The sequence below is a fragment of the Pleurodeles waltl genome, chromosome 1_1 (assembly GCF_031143425.1).
Source record: "Pleurodeles waltl isolate 20211129_DDA chromosome 1_1, aPleWal1.hap1.20221129, whole genome shotgun sequence".
NCBI lineage: Eukaryota > Metazoa > Chordata > Amphibia > Caudata > Salamandridae > Pleurodeles > Pleurodeles waltl.
The window spans coordinates 517,581,122-517,598,898 of record NC_090436.1 but is presented as its reverse complement, the minus strand read 5'-3'; the positions used below and the strand labels follow the sequence as shown (position 1 = coordinate 517,598,898).

Below are 17,777 nucleotides of genomic sequence, written 5' to 3'. Positions count from 1 at the left end.
CTAGGCAGCCCTGGCCCAGGAAGGCAGAACAAATGATTTCCTCTGAGAGAGGGTGTTACACCCTCTCCCTTTGGAAATAGGTGTGAAGGGCTGGGGAGGAGTAGCCTCCCCCAGCCTCTGGAAATGCTTTGATGGGCACAGATGGTGCCCATCTCTGCATAAGCCAGTCTACACCGGTTCAGGGATTCCCCCAGCCCTGCTCTGGCGTGAAACTGGACAAAGGAAAGGGGAGTGACCACTCCCCTGACCAGTACCTCCCAGGGGAGGTGCCCAGAGCTCCTCCAGTGTGTCCCAGACCTCTGCCATCTTGGAAACAGAGGTGTTGGGGGCACACTGGACTGCTCTGAGTGGCCAGTGCCAGCAGGTGACGTCAGAGACCCCCTCTGATAGGCTCTTACCTTTCTTGGTAGCCAAACCTCCTTTCTTGGTAGCCAAACCTCCTTTTCTGGCTATTTAGGGTCTCTCCTCTAGGGTATTCTTCAGATAATGAATGCAAGAGCTCACCAGAGTTCCTCTGCACTTCCCTCTTTGACTTCTGCCAAGGATCGACCGCTGAGTGCTCCAGGACGCCTGCAAAACTGCAACAAAGTAGCAAGATGACTACCAGCAACATTGTAGCGCCTAATCCTGCCGGCTTTCTTGACTGTTTCCTGGTGGTGCATGCTCTGGGGGTCACTTGCCTTCACCCTGCACTGGAAGCCAAGAAGTAATCTCCCGTGGGTCGACAGAAACTTCCCCCTGCTAACACAGGCACCAAAAGACTGCATCACCAGTCCTCTGGGTCCCCTCTCACCCTGACGAGCGTGGTCCCTGGAACACAGGAACTCTACCCAAGTAACTCCCACAGTCCAGTGATCCTTCAGTCCAAGTTTGGTGGAGGTAAGTCCTTGCCTCCCTACGCTAGACTGCAAACCTGTGTTCTGCGTGATTTACAGCTACTCTGGCTGCTGTGCACTCCTCCAAGGATTCCTTCGTGCACACCCTAGCCTGGGTCCCCAGCACTCCGTCCTGCAGTGCTCAACCCTCTGAGTTGGCCTCCGATGTCGTGGGACCCTCCTTTGTGACTCTGAGCCAGCTCCGGTTCACAAATATTCTAAGTGCCTGCTCCAGTACTTCTGCGGGTGCTGTGTGCTACTGTGGGGGCTCTCTCAGTTGCTGAGCACCCCCTCTGTCTCCTCCTCCAAGGGGCGATATCCTGGTCCTTCCTGGTCCCCAGCAGCACCCAAAAACTTCTACCACGACCCTTGCAGCTAGCAAGGCTTGTTTGCAGTATTTCTGCGTGGGAGCACTTCTGCAACCTTCAGCACACCATGGGACATCTTCCATCCAAAGGAGAAGTTCCTAGCTCTCTTCGTTGTTGCAGAATCCTAAGCTTCTTCAATCCAGAGGCAGCTTCCTTGAACCTTCATCCGGGGTTTCCTGGACTCCTGCCCCCCTGGACACTATTGCGACTCTTGGACTTGGTACCCTTGTCTTGCAGGTCCTCAGGTCCAGGAATCCATCTTCAGTGCTTTGCTGGTGTTTGTGGTTCTTGCAGAATCCCCCTATCACAACTATTGTGTCCTTTTGAGGTAGTAGGTGTACTTTACTCCTACTTTTCAGGGTCTTAGGGTGGGGTATGTTGGACACCCTGACTGTTTTCTTACAGTCCCAGCGACCCTCTACAAGCTCCCATAGGTCTGGGGTCCATTTGTGATTTGCATTCCACTTTTGGAGTATATGGTTTGTGTTGCCCCTAGACCTATGTTCACCTATAGCATCCTATTGTAATTCTACACTGTTTGCATTACTTTTCTTACTCTTACTCACCTGTTTTGGGTTTGTGTACATATAACTTGTGTATATTACTTACCTTCTTACTGAGGGTACTCACTGAGATACTTGTGGCATATTGTCATAAAAATAAAGTACCTTTATTTTTTAGTAACTCTGTGTATTGTGTTTTCTTATGATATTGTGCTATATGATATAAGTGGTATAGTAGGAGCTTTGCATTTCTCCTAGTTCAGCCTAAGCTTTGCCATAGCTACCTTCTATCAGACTAAGCTGCTAGAAACATCTCTATTCTACTAATAAGGGATAACTGGACCTGGCACAAGGTGTAAGTACCACAAGGTACCCACTATAAGCCAGGCCAGCCTCCTACATTGGTGGTGCAGCGGTGGGATAAGTACTTGCAACTCCTTTACCACTTTGTCATTTGGTACTTTTCATAAGAGAATCATATACCAAATAGTTCAGTGTATGTACACTTAACCAAAAAGGTTTACTTTTCTATCCTAAAACTTTTAACAAAGTTCTGAAAAGTTTTTGAAAACTTCTAAAAGTTTTCCCAAAGTTAGAAAAGGTTTTTTTTTCTGTGCTTTCTTAAGTTCTAAAACTTTTTTTCTTTCTTTCTCACTATCCTTAAACCCATACTATCATGTCTGTTGTAGAGCCCACTCCCAAAACTGTTAATGCAACATATGAGAGTCTAAACTATAAGAGGTTGAGGGGTCTCTGCCTTTATATAGGTTTGAGTATAGGAAAGAACCCTACAAAAGAGTTTCTCTTTAACATGCTTGTTGTAGATGACCAGAACCAGTCTGGACCATCAAATGAGAGGTTAGAAAAGGGAGAAGCTTCCCAGTCTGATTCAGAGGAGTCCCCTGGAGAAGCTGGGGAGGGTTCTTACAAGGGTCTGCCCCCTAGCAGGGCACCTAGTGATGCTGGTAGTGATAGAGGTTCCCATCACAGTAGGGCATCCTTTATCCCTAGAGGCCAGGTTACTAGGGTCCAGACAGTTAGGGACAGGTCCCCCTCTGAAACTTCCCACATTTCCTCTGTGTCAAAGCATTCCCAACCCACCCACCCTGAGGATAACTTGTTAGAAAGGGAACTCAAAAAGTTGAGGGTTGAAGAGACCAGACTGAAGCTTAAACAGCAGCAGCTGGCCTTAGATTGGGAATCCCTAGACATAGAGACTGAAAGACAGAGGTTGGGGTTAGTTCCCCATGGTGGCAGCAGCAGTATTCCTGATAGCAATCCTGTTAGAGAGCAAGATTCCTGGAATCTGCACAAGATAGTCCCCTTACAAGGAGGGGGGTGACATTAATAAGTGGTTTGATGCACTTGAGAGGGCCTGTATGGTACAGTTGGTCCCTCAAAGGCAGTGGGCTGCTATTTTGTGGCTATCTTTCACTGGAAAGGGTAGGGATAGGCTCCTTACTGTTAGAGAAAGTGAAGCCAATAACTACAAAGTTTTGAAAGATGCACTCTTGGATGGATTTGGCTTAACCACTGAACAATACAGGATTAAGTTCAGAGACACCAGAAAAGAGTCTTCTCAAGACTGGACAGATTTTGTGGACTGTTCAGTGAAGGCCTTGGAAGGGTGGTTGCATGGCAGTAAAGTTTCTGACTATGAAAGCCTGTATAATCTTATTCTGAGAGAGCATATTCTGAACAACTGTGTGTTTGACTTGTTGCACCAATACCTAGTTGACTCAGATCTGACCTCTCCCCAAGAATTGGGAAAGAAGGCAGCCAAATGGGTCAGAACAAGGGTGAACAGAAAAGATCATACAGGGGGTGACAAGGATGGCAAGAAGAAGGATGGTAAGTCTTCTGAGAAGGGTGGGGACAAAAGTAAGCATTCTGTTTCTTCATCAGGCCCACAAAAATCCTCTGGGGGAGGTGGGTCCAAATCCTCTTCTAATAATCAACCTAAAAAGCCTTGGTGTTATTTGTGTCAAATCAAAGGCCATTGGGCAACTGATTCCACTTGCCCAAAGAAAAACACCAAACTTCCCACCACCACAACACCTGCTGCAAATTCTAGTGCCCCTGGTAATAGCAGTGGTGGTGGGAAATCTATTACTAATAGCCAATCCAAGGGTGTAGCTGGGCTCACCATTGGCAATGTAGTTGGGGTTTCGTCTCTGATGGTGGTATTGAGTTTGCCACCTTGGTTGCTTGTCCCCTTAATATGGATAAGTACAAGCAACTTCCCCTAATAAATGGTGTTGAGGTTCAGGCCTACAGGGACACAGAAGCCAGTGTAACTATGCTGATAGAAAAACTGGTCCACCCTGAGCAACACCTACTTGGTCAGCAGTACCAAGTGACAGACGCTCATAACAACTCTCTTAGCCACCCCATGGCTGTTGTGAATCTCAACTGGGGGGGGGGGTGGTTTACTGGTCCAAAGCAAGTTGTGGTAGCCACAGATTTACCTGTAGACTGTCTACTAGGGAATGATTTGGAGACATCAGGTTGGGCAGAAGTGGAGTTGGAGGCCCATGCAGCAATGCTGGGCATTACTGGACATATTTTTGCTTTAACCAGGGCTCATGCCAAAAAGCAAAAAGGACAGGGTAACTTGGATCCTGGAACAAGGGACCGAGTGCTCCCTAAAGCTAGGGGTAAAAAGGGTAAATCCCTACTCATTATCCCTCCCTCTACAGATGATTCCCCTTCTGAGGAAGAGGAATTTCCTCCCTGTGCAGAACCTACACCAGAGGAGCTGGCAGCAGGCACCGCTGAGCTTTTGGGTGGAGAGGGGGCTGCCAGGGAAGAGCTGAGTGTGGCACAGCAAACCTGTCCCACATTAGAGGGTCTTAGACAGCAAGCTGTCAAGCAGCAAAATGGGGATGTCAGTGACAGTCATAGAGTATACTGGGAAGCCAACCTCTTGAACACAGAGTCAAGGGACCCAAAACCTGGAGCAGCCAGGAGATTGGTCATTCACCTGCAGTACAGAGAGTTTCTTCTCGCTCTAGCACATGACATTCCTTTGGCTGGGCATTTGGGCCAGACGAAAACTTGGGAAAGACTTGTCCCCTTGTTTCACTGGCCTCATATGTCAGAGGACACCAAAGACTTTTGTAAGTCCTGTGTGACCTGCCAAGCCAGTGGCAAGACTGGTGGCACACCAAAGGCCCCTTTAATTTCACTTCCAGTGGTTGGTGTGCCCTTTGAAAGGGTAGAGGTTGACATAGTTGGCCCCCTTGACCCTCCTACTGCTTCAGGCAATAGATTTATCTTGGTGGTAGAGGACCATGCCACAAGATATCCTGAAGCCATACCCTTAAGGACCACTACAGCTCCTGCAGTGGCAAAGGCCCTCCTGGGAATCTTTTCCAGGGTGGGTTTTCCTAAAGAGGTGGTGTCAGACAGAGGTAGCAACTTCATGGCTGCATACCTAAAAGCAATGTGGAAGGAATGTGGTGTTACCTACAAGTTCACCACCCCTTACCATCCACAAACAAATGGTCTGGTTGAGAGGTTTAATAAAACTCTCAAAGGTATGATAATGGGACTCCCTGAAACACTCAGGAGGAGATGGGATGTCCTGTTACCTTGCCTCCTTTTTGCTTACAGGGTGGTACCCCAGAAAGGAGTGGGCTTCAGCCCCTTTGAACTCCTCTTTGGGCACCCTGTAAGAGGTCTACTTAGTCTTGTGAAGGAGGGTTGGGAACAACCTTTAAAAGCAAGCTCCTAAACAGGACATAGTAGACTATGTACTTGGCCTAAGATCCAGAATGGCTGAGTATATGAAAAAGGCCAGTAAAAACCTTCAGGCCAGCCAGGAGCTGCAAAAGCAGTGGCATGACCAGAAGGCTGTTCTGATCCAGTACCAACCAGGACAGAAGGTGTGGGTATTGGAGCCTGTGGCCCCAAGAGCACTCCAAGACAAATGTAGTGGACCCCATCTAATTGTTGAGAAAAAGGGTGAGGTTACCTATTTGGTAGACCTGGGCACTGCCAGGAGTCCCCTTAGGGTGATTCATGTCAACCGCCTAAAACCCTACTATGACAGGGCTGATCTCACCCTGCTAATGGCAACAGATAAGGGACAGGAAGAAGACAGTGACACTCTCACTGATCTCTTCTCCACCACTGAAGCAGATGCCTTAGTGGAGGGAGTAGTTTTAGCAGATTATCTGACTGCAGAACAGAAAGACAACTGCATAAATCTCCTAAGCCAATTTTCAGACCTCTTTTCACTTGCACCAGGTACAACATCCTGGTGTGAACACACGATTGACACTGGAGACAGCCTGCCTGTTAAAAGTAAAATTTATAGGCAGCCTGACCCTGTCAGAGACTGCATCAAACAAGAGGTGCAGAAAATGATGGATTTGGGGGTGGTTGAACCTTCAGAAATCCCCTGGGCTATGTCAGTGGTGCTTGTACCAAACCCTCACACCAAAGATGGAAAGAGAGAGATGAGGTTTTGTGTAGATTACAGAGGGTTCAATCGGGTAACAAAAACTGATGCTCACCCTATACCCAGGGCAGATGAGCTCATTGATACACTGGCTTCTGCCAAGTATTTTAGCACTTTTGATCGAACTGCAGGGTATTGGCAGATTAGATTGGCAGAAGATGCTAAACCAAAGACTGCATTTTCTACCATAGGAGGGCACTACCAATTCACAGTAATGCCCTTTGGTATGAAAAATGCACTTGCCACTTTTCAGAGGTTGGTGAATACAATCCTGCAAGGGTTGGAGGTTATCAGTGCAGCATATCTAGATGATATTGCTGTCTTTAGCACAACCTGGGATGATCACCTGGTCCACCTGTGGAACGTTTTGGAGGCCCTGCAAAAGGCAGGCCTCACTATCAAGGCTTCAAAGTGCCAGGTAGGGCAGGGGAAAGTGGTTTATCTGGGCCACCTGGTTGGTGGAGAACAGATTGCACCACTACAGGAGAAAATCCAGACTATCATGGATTGGGTTCCCCCTACAACTCAGACCCAGGTGAGAGCGTTTTTAGGCCTCACAGGGTACTACAGGAGATTCATCAAGAATTATGGCTCCATAGCAGCCCCTCTTAATGATCTCACTAGCAAGAAAATGCATAAGAAGGTATTATGGACAGCTAGCTGTCAGAAAGCTTTTGGGGAGCTCAAACAGGCCATGTGCTCTGCACCTGTCATAAAAAGTTCATGTTACTCCAAGAAATTCATTATTCAAACTGATGCATCTGAATTAGGGGTAGGGACAGTCTTGTCACAGCTGAATTCTGAGGGCCAGGATCAACCAGTTGCTTTTATCAGCAGAAGGTTAACCCCTAGAGAAAAGCGTTGGTCTGCCATAGAGAGGGAGGCCTTTGCTGTGGTCTGGGCACTGAAAAAGTTGAGGCCATACCTGTTTGGTACTCACTTTATTGTTCAGACAGACCACAAACCTCTACTTTGGCTAAAGCAAATGAAAGGTGAAAACCCTAAATTGTTGAGGTGGTCCATATCTCTACAGGGTATGGACTATACAGTGGAACATAGACCTGGGAGTACCCACTCCAATGCAGATGGACTCTCCAGATATTTGCACTTAGACAATGAAGACTCATCTGGACAAGGCTAGTCTTATTGTTCTTCGTTTGGGGGGAGGGGGGTTGTGTAGGAAAGTACCGTCTTGCCAGGCATGTTACCCCCATTTTTCACTGTATGTATGTTGTTTTAGTCCTTGTGTCACTGGGATCCTGCTAGGTAGGACCCCAGTGCTCATAGTATGTGCCCTGCATGTGTTCCCTGTGTGGTGCCTAACTGTATCACTGAGGCTCTGCTAACCAGAACCTCAGTGTTTATGCTCTCTCTGCTTTCTAAATTTGTCACTGCAGGCTAGTGACTAAATTTACCAATTCTCATTGGCACACTGGTACACCCATATAATTCCCTTGTATATGGTACTTAGGTACCCAGGGTATTGGGGTTCCAGGAGATCCCTATGGGCTGCAGCATTTCTTTTGCCACCCATAGGGAGCTCAGACAATTCTTACACAGGCCTGCCACTGCAGCCTGAGTGAAATAACGTCCACGATATTTCACAGCCATTTTTCACTGCACATAAGTAACTTATAAGTCACCTATATGTCTAACCCTCACTTAGTGAAGGTTGGGTGCCAAGTTACTTAGTGTGTGGGCACCCTGGCACTAGCCAAGGTGCCCCCACATAGTTCAGGGCAAATTCCCCAGACTTTGTGAGTGCGGGAACACCATTACACGTGTGCACTATACTTAGGTCACTTCCTATGTATAGCGTCACAATGGTAACTCCGAACATGGCCATGTAACATGTCTAAGATCGTGGAATTGTCACCCCAATACCATCCTGGTATTGGGGTGACAATTCCATGATCCCCCGGGTCTCCAGCACTGAACCCGGGTACTGCCAAACTGCCTTTCTGGGGTTTCCACTGCAGCTGCTGCTGCTGCCAACCCCTCAGACAGGATTCTGCCCTCCTGGGTTCTAGGCAGCCCTGGCCCAGGAAGGCAGAACAAAGGATTTCCTTAGGAGAGGGTGTAACACCCTATCCCTTTGGAAATAGGTGTGAAGGGCTGGGGAGGAGTAGCCTCCCCCAGCCTCTGGAAATGCTTTGATGGGCACAGATGGTGCCCATCTCTGCATAAGCCAGTCTACATCGGTTCAGGGATCCCCCAGCCCTGCTCTGGTGCGAAACTAGACAATGGAAATGTGAGTGACCACTCCCCTGACCAGTACCTCCCAGGGGAGGTGCCCAGAGCTCCTCCAGTGTGTCCCAGACCTCTGCCATCTTGGAAACAGAGGTGTTGGGGGTACACTGGACTGCTCTGAGTGGCCAGTGCCAGCAGGTGACGTCAGAGACCCCCTCTGATAGGCTCTTACCTTCTTTTGGTAGCCAATCCTCCTTTCTTGGTAGCCAACCCTCCTTTTCTGGCTATTTAGGGTCTCTCCTCTGGGGTATTCTTCAGATAACGAATGCAAGAACTCACCAGAATTCCTCTGCATTTCCCTCTTCGACTTCTGCTGAGGATCGACCGCTGACTGCTCCAGGACGCCTGCAAAACCAGCAACATTGTAGCACCTAATCCTGACGGCTTTCTCAACTGTTTCCTGGTGGTGCATGCTCTGGGGGTCACCTGCCTTCACCCTGCACTGGAAGCCAAGAAGAAATCTCCTATGGGTCGACGGAATCTTCCCCCTGCTAATGCAGGCACCAAAAGACTCCATCACCGGTCCTCTGGGTCCCCTCTCATCCTGACGAGCTTGGTCCCTGGAACACAGGAACTCTATCCAAGTGACTCCCACAGTCCAGTGATCCTTCAGTCCAAGGTTGGTGGAGGTAAGTCCTTGCCTCTCCACGCTAGACTGCAAACCTGTGTACTGTGTGATTTGCAGCTGCTCCTGTGCACTCCTCCAAGGATTCCTTCATGCACAGCCTAGCCTGGGTCCCCAGCACTCTGTCCTGAAGTGCTCAACCCTCTGAGTTGGCCTCTGACGTTGTGGGGCCCTCCTTTGTAACTCTGAGCCAGCTGCGTTTCACAAAACTGCTAAGTGACTGCTCCAGTACTTCTGCGGGTGCTGCCTGCTTCTGTGGGGGCTCTCGGAAATGCTGAGCACTCCTCTGTCTCCTCCTCCAACGGGAGACATCCTTGTCCTTCCTGGTCCCCAGCAGCACCCAAAAACCTCTACTGCGACCCTTGCAGCTAGCAAGGATTGTTTGCAGTATTTCTGCGTGGGAACACTTCTGCAACCTTCAGCACGCCCTGGGACATCTTCAATCCAAAGGAGAAGTTCCTAGCTCTCTTCGTTGTTGCAGAATCCTAAGCTTCTTCCATCCGGAGGCAGCTTCCTTGCACCTTCATCTGGGGTTTCCTGGGCTTCTGCCCCCCTGGACACTATCGCAACTCTTGGACTTGGTCCCCTTGCCTTGCAGGTCCTCAGGTCCAGGAATCCGTCTTCAGTGCTTTGCTGGTGTTTGTGGTTCTTGCAGAATCCCCCTATCACATCTATTGTGTCCTTTTGTGGTAGTAGGTGTACTTTACTCCTACTTTTCAGGGTCTTGGGGTGGGGTATGTTGGACACCCTGACTGTTTTCTTACAGTCCCAGCGACCCTCTATAAGCTCCCATAGGTCTGGGGTCCATTCGTGATTCGCATTCCACTTTTGGAGTATATGGTTTGTGTTGCCCCTAGACCTATGTTCACCTATTGCATCCTATTGTAATTCTACACTGTTTGCATTACTTTTCTTACTCTTACTTACCTGTTTTGGGTTTGTGTACATATAACTTGTGTATATTACTTACCTTATTACTGAGGGTACTCACTGAGATACTTGTGGCATATTGTCATAAAAATAAAGTACCTTTATTTTTAGTAACTGTGAGTATTGTGTTTTCTTATGATATTGTGCTATATGATATAAGTGGTAAAGTAGGAGCTTTGCATGTCTCCTAGTTCAGCCTAAGCTTTGCCATAGCTACCTTCTATCAGCCTAAGCTGCTAGAAACACCTCTATTCTACTACTAAGGGATAACTGGACCTGGCACAGGGTGTAAGTACCACAAGGCACGCACTATAAGCCAGGCCAGCCTCTTACAGTGCGCAAGTGTTTTTCTGCAGCTCCCGGGCCACAGCGGTGATTTTGTCCAAAATGGAGGATGGCTGGTGCCCCGGGGATGCTCTAAGGAGCAAGCTGTGCCCCAGGGGTACCGATAGGTGCACGCTTGCTCCTGTTACCTTTCTCTTGCGCCCCCGGGGGTACTGGGGAGCGCGCAACATTTGCGCTTTGTCAAAAAAAGACACCCAGGTTGCGGTGGTGATCTTTGGCACCCAGAAAGCACTTGCGCGCTGAACAACACTGAAATGCCGGACTGCGGTGGTGATTATCTGGCAACAAGGAAGTGCTTTTAAAAGTGCATATAGCAATGCTGGAGGCCCAGGCTGCGGCGGTAATCCTTGCTGCCATGAATCACTTTTCAAAGCGCTATGGGGTCATACATGAGCGCTTTCTAAGCGCTCAGTCCTTGAAGCAGCACTCCTCGTGCTGGAGTCAGTTCACAGGGGCCAGGGGCCACAACAGCCTGCCCCTGGAGACAAAAATTGAAGAAAGAGCACATGGCTGGCGAACCCAGCTACATGCCAGCACAAAAGTGGATGCAAGCAGTGGCAGTTCCTCCTGTGGATCACAGGTAGGCACAACAGCAGCAGTCCATGGCGGTTCCTGGTGAGTCCTCTCAGCAGCCTTTGGTCCAGTTCCAAGAAAGTTCCACGAATGTCTTCAAGAGTGTCACTGTCTAGTGTGAGGTGCAACCAGCCCAAATGTCAAACTGATCCAGACAGGGAATCCACAAACAGGCAGAGTCACAGAAATGGTATAAGCAAGAAAATGCTCACTTTCTAAAAGTGGCATTTTCAAACACACAATCTTAAAATCAACTTTACTAAAACATGTATTTTTAAATTGTGAGCTCAGAGACCACAAACTCCACATGTCCTTCCACTCCCAAAGGGAATCTACACTTTAATCAGATTTAAAGGTAGCCCCCATGTTAACCTGTGAGACGGACAGGCTTTGTAACAGTGAAAAACTAATTTAGCAATATTTCACTGTTAGGACATATAAAACACATTTCTACATGTCCTACCTTGACCATACACTGCACCCTGCTCTTGGGGCTACCTAGGGCCTACCTTAGGGGTGTCTTACATGTAAAAAAAAAGGAAAGGTTTAGGCTTGGTAAGTGGGTACACTTGCCAAGTCAAATTTACAGTTAAAAACTGCGCACACAGACACTGCAGTGGCAGGTCTGAGAAATGATTACAGAGCTACTTATGTGGGTGGCACAACCAGTGTTGCAGACCCACTAGTAGCATTTGATTTACAGGCCCTGGGCACCTCTAGTGCACTGTACCAGGGACTTGCTAATAAATCAAATATCCCAATCATGGATAAACCAGTTACATTCACATTTTGTAAAAGAACACTCGTACTTTAGCACTGGTTAGCAGTGGTAAAGTGCCCAGAGTAACAGAAACAGAAAAATCTGAGTCCAGCACACATCAACAACCTGGGAAACAGAGGCAAAAAGTTAAGAGAGACCATGCCAAGGATGAAAAGTCTAACAGGTGTACACTACCTCAAGTGTGTTTGCAGCATCACAAATGTATACATTGTGACACACAGTAAAAAAAGTATTTACTGTGGTCTACAAACGAGCAACATGAGCATTTCTAGAAATAAAACTGTGCAAAAAGTTTTGCATGGTAACACAAGTGGGTGGGAATTACCATAAGCACATATTCAGCAGTCTGCACAATAAGACAAGTGTATGCAGTAACAGAGTGCACTTTGGTGTGCACAATAACAAATCTGTTTGTGTTACTGTGTAAGGAGAAGTATGTCACAAAGTTATCTACAGTAGCCTGCACAAGAGAACGGTTTGTATTCAATAACATAAGTGTTTTGAGTGGTTTACACTGTAATACAAGGGAGAGCACATAACACAGCTAGGTACTGTGGTCTGCACAGCGATACAATGGGCTGTGCAATAGCAATTATGTTTAGTCACCTTCGTCGTAACACAAGCATGCACAGTGCTCTGAACATTTAGCACAAGTATGTGTATAGTAACATCTCGACCACATTGTGGTCTCCACATGAAAATAGTTTGTGTTCAATAACAGAGGTATGTAAAATAATACATGTGTGTGTGTGCACAAAATAACACAACTGTGGACAGTGGTCTGCACAGTAAAGCAAGTGTGTACGATTACACAATTATGTGTACTTGTTTTCACAGTAACACAAATATGTGTACAGTTACACAATATATACAGTGACACAAGTGGCCCTACATTCACGAGTGTGTGTAGAGGTCTGCACAGAGTGTGTGTGTGTAGATTAAATCATTTGTTTAGGATTAGACAGTAATGATGGATGCATGGGTGCATAAATAAACAGTAACACAAATATGTGTAGTAGTCTGAAGGGAAACACAAGTGGCCATGCAGTAAGACAAGCATGCACGGGGGTTGAACAGAAATATATGTATGCGTATTGTAACTCTCACAGGAGCACATATTTGTGTCCAATAATTGTGTTAATGGTTTGAAGAGAAACCACTGTGCAACGATATAGTGACCTATACATTAATACAAGCTGGTGTACCATAACACAAATGTTAACAGTGTTCTCCATAGTAGCATGATGTCATACATTTGATTTTAATGAGTGAAGTGCCATGTTCACTGATGGGGAGCACTATATTTTGGGAAGGTGAGTTCAGATCCTGCGTGCAGTGTGACAAATATCTTTAGCATAAAGCCATAAAGCCCAATATTAACGTGCTCTGTGCCTGCTAACTGGCTGCCCTGTGCCTGCCAACTGGACTCACTGAGACTTGCAACATTTCTAATGAAAGGACAGGTAAATATGTGGTTTTTTGGTGGCATTGGCTTTGTTGTAATAAAGAACCTCCATTTTGGATTAAGAACATCCAGCCTAGGATCACATTAAAAGTGTACGCAAGCCTGAGATAGCATTTATTTATTGCATATATAGCTTGGCGCTATACACATAAACGGATGTTTGACTCAATTGTATGCCATACAAGTTATCGACCTCTGAATGATGAAAGGATAAGTGGTGCCAGTGAGGTTCAGTAATGTGCACTCCGATGGGGTAGAGTACTATGCACTTCATGCCTGATGCCAGTTTGGTGCCCCTATGCACCCAAAACCATCTAATGCTCTTTCTCTGAGGGGCGGCAATACAAATCAATTCAAAGCAAGATGGCTGTCATGAGCATGAGCACCAGGGAGAGACACAAAAGAAAAAAGTATTTCACTCACCATAAAACATATCGACAATTGTGTAATCAACCATGTAACAGGGTCGGTCCCCAAGGCGGTAACAAAGTTGCTCCAAAGTGGGACAAACGTAAAGCATTTACCAACAACATCCAGGGATTTCTGAAAGGCAAGTCCAGGAATTAATGTAAGTGATGGGCGTGGTTAAAGCCCACAGAAGAGATTACAACATGTCGGAAATCAGCGCTTGAGTGCTGCTGTGCTCAACCTAAAAAAAGGTTTAAAGAGTTAGCTACATGGCCTGGGAATCATAAAGAATGCACCTTATTAACTGTCACTATATACACCCGCTAAATTGAAAGAGTCTTAAGCTTCCTGTTGGGTTTGCTATTGTGGTGCTTTCGGTGACAGAGCAAAGCCAAGAGTCTTAGGTCTGGCTGGGTCCAAAAGGCATTGAGGTAGAAACAAATACCCAGCCTCAGTAAGGCGCAAGTGAGGACCTTTCAATGCACCGGGTGTCAGGCTGCGAGGAGAGTGTCGGACAGCTCTCTGAGGGCATAGGCCCAGGAAGGTGCTGCTAACTAGAATAGTGGCCGTGTGACACCCACTGCTGTCATACGTGCATCGAAAGCTTGTCAAAGCGCAAAGTGGCAACAAGCAACATGGAGTGTCTAAAAACTCCTCTGTGAGCCCTGCCCTTGTAATGTGCATGCAGTCCACCCCCATGGCCTCACTGATGCATTGCTTTGGACTTTTGTTTTACTGTTAAACTGATGACACCCAAGTCCATGTCAATATGGACAAACAACAAACAAGCACACATTTTTGTGTATTGTTTCATTGGCAAGCTAGCAGAAACAAAGTGCCTTAAAGAAAACTCAGATAAAACATAAATAGTTGTGTTTCATCAGTCTCTCTGTGGCTCTAATTCTATGTACTTTGACCTAGTGGTGAGCCTCCTTCCTTCTACGGTGACCCATAGTCCGTGGTTTGTTTTGACAGTGCTGTTAATGTCTGTAACCACAGTTCAACAAACTTTCCCCAACCTGCCTCTGCCGGATGACTGCCACATGACCGTAATGTCGGAATTCCCTATGTGTGTGGCTACCTAAATATCTGGAGTCTGAACTCAAATCAATCTAGAATATGTATCTCACTTTGGGACTTTCCTATAGGGACCACACTTCACATTATCTCTCAGCTGTTCATTGACTCCCTGTACCATTGTGGCATTCACATGGCAGGACACTACATTGCTGCAGAAACGTGGCTGTCCTTTCCGCCGACTTCAAAGCCAGCCATCTAAACTCCCACTTAGGCAGTGGGCATGAGATTGACAGAGGTGCCTTTTCTTGCAATGGCAGTAAATAAACTGCGCAAATACAGCTCACAGGTGATTCGAGTTAATTGTGAAGAAAGCAATAATGCGAATGTAATGTGCGCGAATCCAAGGGAGCTGCAACACTGCTTCAAACAACACACTTCTTCGTTACAACACTGCACTCACCACATTGAACAGAAAGTGTAAAAAATCTGATTTTTAGTGCAACTTAAAGTATGCAATGCAATTGGACGTTTCAATAAACCTATCGCGGCGACGTGTTGTGAAGTATGCTCTGCGCCTGGGCTGGACAGCAGCGAAAATCTACTTTTAACCTGCACAACAGTTTCTGTGTTAACTCGTAAAGATTGAAGCCAGAAGGCAGGAACCTTTTAAAGCCGCATTCTCTAGAAAGTTGTTGGGAACACCTCGCCCTTGAAGCTTAGGGCTTAGATAAATACGGCTGTGTTTTGTTAACCTGCCTCCGCGCCCGCTCGCCCCTGCTGTGAGGGAAGTCACCGCTCTGGCTTACATCTCTCCCTTCTATTGATGTCCACTTTGGTATCGGCGCAGGTCATCCATTTCACTGCCACTTCGCCAGCCGCTGGGAATCCACAGCCGAAGTTGCCGGTCTCTGCGAGCCTGGGGAAGGAGTGTCATTTTTTTTCCGGGGCTTAACAGCCCCGTCAGATCCCGGCACATGGTCTCATAAATCTTGTGCTGACCCAGGTGAACCGCAGGGCTCGGAGCCTCCTGGATGTTGACGGGGCCTCTGCTTACTGTAAAAGCCCCTGCGCGTGACAAGTGAAGGTTTCGACAAACGCTCACGAGGCACAGCAGACTTCTATTAGTTGTAAAACAAATGGCTTTAAAAAGAATCTCGGACAATGGTTTAAGCCTGTCAGTTAGACATATTAAACTGACGAATGGCTAAAGTGGCGAAAAACGCTGTGGTCCGTCTGGCCAGCAGGGGGGCGGCTTTTGGTGGGAAAGGCGCACCTGGGTAACTGTCGTTTATTGAAAACCACATATACTTGATATCGAAGAAAGCCGCCTTAAAGAGAATAGCTATCAGGAGATCACGGGGAGACTTTTTAACAATTAGTTTTACTTCGTGTGCTCTTTCAGGGTATGCATTTGGCCAGAGTCACCAATAACTTCGCGTCACGAGGCCATCTGGTTCCATTCCCTATCTTTCATTTTACAAATCATCGCCTCCGGGTGCGTTACTCCTACTAATTCCACTGAAACAAAGCAAGCAAGACATATGTAAAGGAAAGTTCTGGACTGGGAGATAACGCACGTAGTCCTCTTGTAGACAGAGTTCAACGCAGCATTTGATTGAATGTGCTGATGCGGTGAATGTGTATGATCTAATGTACCAGGGTTTCACAGCAGACTACCTACAGTGAACTGCTGGAGGCTTGCGCAGAGTTTGCTGTAGCTTTCAGTGCTGGCTGCTTTCCGCCAACATTCAACTAGAAATCCCAGAGACTGTCTCGTGAACTTACGAATACCCCATAAAGTACGCAGCTCTTCTATTGCTTCGGGCGCTGCACGTGCTGTGCCGTGTAGCTTGAGCCACTGCAAGTCAGTAATCGTTAAGTGTTATCAAAGGCCAGGTGGGGACAGCCCAAACTGAATGGGAAGGGAGGTTACTGCAGGCAGAGGTACCACAGAATGCCCATGGGCCCATGTGCAGGCACGTTAGGTTCCAGGCTCAGCCTTAAGTAAGGATGTGTGTGTATGTATGTGTTGAGCACACCAGGATACAGAGTCATCATACGATGTCTGCATGAAGATCCCTTCACAAGCCTATGGGTGCAGCCACCTTCAGGGTGAAAGTTCAGCCTTTGGAGCACGCATGATCTTTAATATGCACATGCTCACTTCATTGAGGCTGCCTCTTTTATATTGCTGAAGGTTATGTGTCCCACAAGACACACATATCACACCTTGCTGCACCAACTAGCATTGTGCATCACTGAATGCAAAATGCACTCTGGAGTAGTTGAGAGCGATATGTTTAGCTCTATGGGAAACATCACGAATAAGTACAAGCATTTGTAATGCAATGGGCCTTGCGTTTGCTTGAGTTAGAGCTATTAGCGTTGTAAATTCCAAACTGGACTTTTCTTGCCAAATAAATTGAAAATTAAAAGTGAAACAGTTGACATAAGCGAGTCGGTTCAAAACGCCACCGCTGCCATGAGCACGAGCGCGAAGGAGAGACAACTTGCATGTGACAACAAGGTATTTTTTGATAGTGAGACATGCCTGTAAATAACAGATGGCACTAGTGTCTGTTAAGTGCTGCTCAGTTTAGCCCTCCTGCCAGGACTCAAATGCATGACCTGCCGACAACCATTTTTTTTAAAGAGATGGACGTTTACCTCTTTGAGATACTGTTCTGGGAGGCTGACATAGCTTCACAGCTGGGAGAAGTGTGCAGCCCGAAATTAAGAGCCCCAGCATATAAATAATACTGCTTTGTTAAATATGTCATCCCCCTATGAATCAATATTTACACAGAGTGCTTTAAACATATGTGGCTAAAGTGTAAAACATTGTCTTACTAAGGTAAAAAAAATCGGTAGACTCAAGCTAAAAACAGTTGCTTTGCCTTCCAAACGACTTCAAAAGCTTGATATGCGTGTCTAAACCAGCTTGTTCTGGCTTTGAGTGAAACCTTAGCACCATATACAACCATGTGCTGGCAAAGGACAAGAATATCCCTGTGTGTAACATTTTCATTTAGACAAAATTTCACATTTTATTTGCCCTAGGGAGGATTGTCCTCGCAGTGATGTTTATACTGAAGTTTGACCTCAGGGACAAATATCAGGCAAGCCAGAGCTGGCTCCCCTAAGTTTTCTGGATGATTCCATCATTGGC

The 17,777-nt window shown here is 46.9% G+C and overlaps 1 long non-coding RNA gene across 1 annotated transcript in view; it reads right to left on the bottom strand.

The window, feature by feature from the left end:
• Positions 1-15,650, bottom strand: part of LOC138285414 (uncharacterized) — a 97,800-nt gene extending 82,150 nt beyond the window's left edge. The window contains exons 1-2 of the long non-coding RNA XR_011201589.1: positions 15,415-15,650; positions 13,604-13,723 (exon numbers count right to left, since the gene is read on the bottom strand). This is a non-coding gene — a long non-coding RNA (uncharacterized lncRNA). The remainder of the gene's footprint in view (positions 1-13,603; positions 13,724-15,414) is intronic.
• Between the last annotated feature and the right edge of the window lie 2,127 nt (positions 15,651-17,777).